This window comes from Misgurnus anguillicaudatus, chromosome 25 (assembly GCF_027580225.2).
Source record: "Misgurnus anguillicaudatus chromosome 25, ASM2758022v2, whole genome shotgun sequence".
NCBI classification, from domain to species: domain Eukaryota; kingdom Metazoa; phylum Chordata; class Actinopteri; order Cypriniformes; family Cobitidae; genus Misgurnus; species Misgurnus anguillicaudatus.
Window position 1 is genome coordinate 25,383,958 of NC_073361.2, and position 6,143 is coordinate 25,390,100.

The following is a 6,143-nucleotide window of genomic DNA, read 5'->3' on the forward strand; positions in this document are numbered from 1 at the left end:
GTGTGTGTGTGTGTGTGTGTGTGTGTGTGTGTGTGTGTGTGTGTGTGTGTGTGTGAGAGAGAGAGAGAGAGAGAGAGAGAGAGAGAGAGAGAGAGAGGGAAAGAGAGAGAAAGAGAGAGAGAGAGAGAGAGAGAGAGAGAGAGAGAGAGACTGCCAGATACTTACCTTGGAAACAGAGTTTGCTGGTAACAGAATTAACACTGACTAAATTAAAACTGAAAACACTGAAAATAAATATAAATATACATACCTTTCATTGCAATCGGACATATTGACTTACAGTATTTTTAAGTGTCAATGATTTATGCAAATATAAATAAATATTTATTTATTTATTTATTTATGTCAATGTAAATAAATTGCGTAAATCATTAATTGTCAATGATTTATGCAAAAATAAATATACATAAATATACATAAATATAAATATATATATATATTTTTTTATGTATATTTATTTATTTATTTTTGCATAAATCATTGACACTTAAAAATACTGTATGACGGTTTCATCGGACGCACGTGATACACGTCTGGATCCGAACCTTACTTCCGGTTTCGTTTTTTTAATGGTCTGACTAGTTGCTAAACTGATCTCTTGAACAAATGCCTCGTTGAAAATAACAAATGTTTTGGTTTCCTAGGTAATCTATGTGTTGTTTTTTGCTTGTTATATAAATAAACTACGTTTAAAAAACTTTGTTGTTATTTATTCTTAGCGGAGTTTACCGGAAGTTACGTGCGGACCGCGACAGCCGCTTATGTTGTTACTGCTGAAACGGTCTATATATATATATATATATATATATATATATATATATATATATATAGATAGATAGATAGATAGATAGATAGATAGATAGATAGATAGATAGATAGATAGATAGATAGATAGATAGATAGATAGATAGATATAGATATAGATACCCATTCTCACCAAAAAGCGTACAAATGACACGCAGTGTGATTATCGTGCAATAGATACGCCAAATTCCGGTTTTGCGTGCATATGATACGCCAGTCCTTCCCATTCACTTATATGGCGAATCGTTTCGTGAAGTTTTATTTATTGTTTTCTCATTTGTTTTCTTTTTTTTACCATTTTCGCTTGGGTTTAGGGTTAGAACAACTTTTTATTATATAAAAATGACATCCTTACCCAAACCCCAACTCTAACCCCAACTCCAAGCGACCATGGCTTAAATATAGATAAAAACATAGAGAAACCTGTATATTAAATAACCTGCTTAAACAAATGTGAAATCTAACCCTCAACCCAAGCGAAAATGGTTTAAAAAACAGAAAACAAATGAGAAAACAATAAATAAAACGTCACGAAACGATTCGCCATATAAGTGAATGGGAAGGACTGGCGTATCATATGCACGCAAAATCGGAATTTGGCGTATCTATTGCACGATAATCACACTGCGTGTCATTTGTACGCATCTTGGTGAGAACGGGTAGACACATACACATACACATACACATACACATACACTCACATTTCACCTTTTGTCCACATCTGTTAGTTTTGCTTGATGCAAAAGGTTCGAGGCTCACAACAGCAACCTTCTGGCCAGATAATACAGTTGAACTCTCCAGTGGCTATTCTCTAAAGATCTGGCCATAACTTATTTTTTAAAGATCACCTACATTTCAGTCATTTTTGCAAATATTAGACCCATCAGTTAATTACACAGGCAACAGGATAATTAAACCTTACTTCAACCTCACACAGAGCTGACTGGAGTTCTGCGTGAAGAAACTTTATTTGCTTTCAGGTTTTTATTCTCAGCTGAATCCTACAAAGTTATCAAACTTCTTCATGTTGGAAGATTTCCTTCACACGCGGTAAATCCTCATCACAGGCAAATTATGCTCAGCAAACAATTTGAGTTCATAGCTCGCAGGGCTTCTTGTTTGAGGATGGCAAATTGAAGAAATTCTCATTTCAGATTTATTAGCACACACTGCCTTCTGCGAGAAAACAAAGTCAAGTGTTTGAAAATGAGCTTTTGTTGAATCTCTGCATGTTTATGTTAAACTTATTGTAATTTGCCCTTTCAGATTTGCCTTGCATAATTCATGAGGCTTTCAGAGGGGTCTATAAAACTGTTTACTTTCGCTAATGACCAACAGACGGTATTGTTGCTTACAGATTCTTCTGCTGCACCTGTCCATTATGCAAACTTTCTAACACAGACAAGCACACAAGTGAGGATTGACAAGAGTTTTAGTTGTGTGCTTGTAGGGTTTGGGAACTCTTAAAGAATGCAGATGTGTGTGTGGTCTGATCCAGCGTTAATGAGCAGATTGTGAGAGATAGAGAGCTGTCGAAATGCTGTGAATGTTCAGAAAATCTCTCTCTCTCTCTCTCTCTCTCTCTCTCTCTCTCTCTCGCCATAAGACTTGGCTCCATCTTTCTCATTCATTATTATGTTTCTCTTGTTGCTCAGCAACACCTGGTGATGATTTTCATTGGTTCTAAAACTTACCCTGAGCACTTTGTGCGTTTCTGGACATTTTGTTTCACTGAAAAGCTTGCTTTTGTAAAATGCACGGTATTGCTACTCGCTCTTGGTTCATTATGACAATCCATTATTGTTCTCCCAATGTCAGAGTTTGCTATGTGTGCCATCCATTAAAGTGCACCCTCACAATCAAACTCTCGGCTCTCATGGTGACTTTGATGTCTAATTACTTCAGGTTTTAGGATAAACCTAATGCACCAGCCTAACATTATTCCTACCTAAGTCCAGCTGAATTAAGCAAGACATCATAATACTGTAATCATGGCTATTGAGACGTTTATATCCACCCACCCATATACGCACAAGATTTATGTTTTTTTTTCAGTGCACATGAATTATTCTTGCATTTTATCCATTAATAGCTTGGGAACACTACAAAACTTGTTCCTGTAGCTTAATTAGGCCAATTCTGTTAGCAGCACAAAAGGTTATGGGAACACACGTACTGATGAAATATAAAGTAATGGTCAAAAGTGATATACATAGACCGATATGTATGGCGTAAATTTGTACAATATTTGCTTTTAATGCTGCCTCAGGTTAGAATAAACCATTAAAGGGGCAATGAATCTGCCGATTTTATTGTTTTATACTGTTTCCTGAGGTGTACTTATGATGTTTGCGTGGTTTTTACATTCAAAAACATCAAAAGCAATAAGTAATAGGCTATTTTGTAACATGGATTAGTGGCTCTCTGGTGAAATGGTTCGTTTGAAGGGGCGGGCTGCATTGAAGACCTGAACGTAAAAGCCCACTGCTATGATTGGATAGCTTCATTCCCCGTCATTACATGTGGGGAAATGTTTTAAAAACATTAATGTGTAAAAATAGCAGCTGAACATATATATTGGTTTGAGCCACAAAATATTCTGGGTAACATAAATGACAATACGTATGGTAAAGTAGAAAATAAACTTTAAACTCGACGTGACTAAATTACCGTATACAACACAGTAAGCATGCATCAGAATCTAAACCGCGGCTGATAAGTCCTTATCTACAGAGCCCCTAAGGGGACATGGAGAAAAAATTAAATAAAGTTTAGTTTCGCGTGCCCACGTGAAACTTTCGCGCACACGTGACAGCGAAAGTTTCATATGCGCATGAGATAGTTTCACGTGCGCAGGCAAAACTAAACTTTAAAAAATTTTTCGCGTGAACACACGAAAGAGCACATGAAACTAAACTTTCGATTTTTTTTACTCCAATGTCACCTGAGGGGCTCGGTACTTATCACTAACTTTGTATATTTCTATTGTGCTTGTGAGGTTGCTCTTACATACACTCAACGTTACATACCACAGTTATACAGTATGATAAAAAAAGCTTTGTTGAGAGTTGGACCTTTTAAACGCAACTCGCCTAAATTACCTTTATTAATCATTTAATGTTTTTAGTAAATTAAAACAATCTCTTCTAACAAAGCAATAGTGAAACACAGTAACTTAAAAAAAGTAAAATGTTTTACTTACTGTGTATACGTTACTGCTGTGTCATTTTTGTCAGATCCAATATTAGTGGTGCTTTTAATCACAGTCTCTCTGCAAATCCAGCATCGACTTTACAAATGAATCCGTGGTACACAAAGTAAACAAACACTCCCCACGCGAGCTGGAACTTCTTTAAAAACAAACTTTAACCATTCCTATATGTTCCAAACCTCTGAGTTAAGGTTATACAGCGTCTGTGTTCTTCCCAGACGGTTCTTCCACAACCGAACACTCCGTTTCCATGGGTACTCATAACAGATCACTGCGTCAAAATAAAAATCTCTCAGGAAAAATTTATTTAAAAGGTGATTTTGGTTACATTTGGCAATCTTTAATGACATGTTTACTCATTGTTGAGACACTGCATGTTTTGCTTTGCCCATGGCCCACACGTGTGTCACGCGAAGCTATGGGCGGGGCTACAGAAGTGGTCATTGTATTTGGGTTTGGAGGAGGTGTTTAAATTCTAATCTGACGTCATACTGTATTTCAGCACATTCCTGAATTGACTATTTTCTTGGCTTGGTGCCAAAAACTACTATATTTCAGTAAAGAGGACGTTTTCAGTCCTGAAGCTTGCAGGATGTTCATTTAAGTATGATGACCTCTTATATAACAGAATATCAAGTTAAAATTGATTGTTTGATTCACTGCCCCTTTAAAATATTAGAGAGTACATCATGGACAAAACACTAAACGTAAAGTATTTATTGAACAAAATAATTTGGCAAAAGGCAAACAACAGCATATAAGGGAATCTGGGTTTTATAAAACATGCTCACAGGTAATAAAGCATACATTGACCAAAGTAGTATCTGTTATATTTGCTGATCCTCTTTTGTGTTAATATTTTGTAGTCATTGCTCTGCCCTGCGCTATGTGGATTTTTTCCCAAACATCGTTAAGCCTCAATTTATACTCCCAACACCAAATGCAACATGCATTTAAATAACTTAATGCATGTTTATGCAAAAAATATTTAAATTAAAGAGCAAACATGTCAATTTTTCAGAGTGGACATCACTTTTGGTCACCCTGTAAGTCCCTTTGGATAAAAGCATCTGCTAAATGCATAAATGTAAGTGCATTTTTAGCCAACGCTGAACATTGGAAAAACCAGTGCAGTGCTTGAGGGGTGGCATTTTAAAAATGCAAAACAAGTTGCAGGACTACGATAACTGTGGTAAACACAACACTAATTACAGCAGTTTCAGTCACAGGAGGATTGTAATGCTGCATTAAGCAAGAGTATCAGTTTTCGGGGCTGAGTCATAGTCCAGTTACACGTCACAGGAGAGCAGTTTGTCCAGCCATAAGTGACTTACTAACACACTAGTTTTTTAGACTGTTATTCAGACCGGCATTTCCAAAATGATTATGGATTTTAAATGCGAGCTTGTGCTTGTCTTTACATTGATTTTTACAGTACAGCAAAACTGTGTGTTTTTGTGCAAGCATTTACACGGCTAAATATCTGAAAAAAATTGTGTGAATGAGAAATGGGACTGCCGGTTTGAATAGTAGAGATATTTAAAGAGCTCTCACAGTGTGTGAGTGTGTACACAAAGGCGCATGTTTTTTATATTTAAATAGCACTTCTTTTGAATCTCTAGTGTTTTGCAACTTAAAGGTGCTGTGGGTCTGTATTGTGGATGGTGGAAAAAGGTAAAAACAGTGCTAAAAGGAAATAATAAAATGCAAATAGGGCATATAGAGATATACACTGTTAGAAAAAAATGGTACAAAAGCTGTCACTGGGATAGTACCGCTTAAAAAGTCCTATTATGTACCCTTAAGGTACAGATGTACCTTTAAGGTACCAAAGGTGTTTTTTGATAGGGTATTACCTCAGTGACAGATTTAATACTTTTTTTATGAGAGTGTACCAGTATTTAAAAGAAAGGCACTTTTTCTTTAAATTGCATTGTGGATTAATGAAAGTATGACATTGAATGCAACTTATGAGGTGTCATGAAATATTTTGATAAAAAAAGTAAATCCAAAGTAAGAGTATCAAAATAAGAAGCATACAGTTGCAAACATCTCTTCATGTACTATTTTGCACATGATTTCAAATGACATCATACAAACCAATTTTGTTGTTTTTTCCACATTTAAG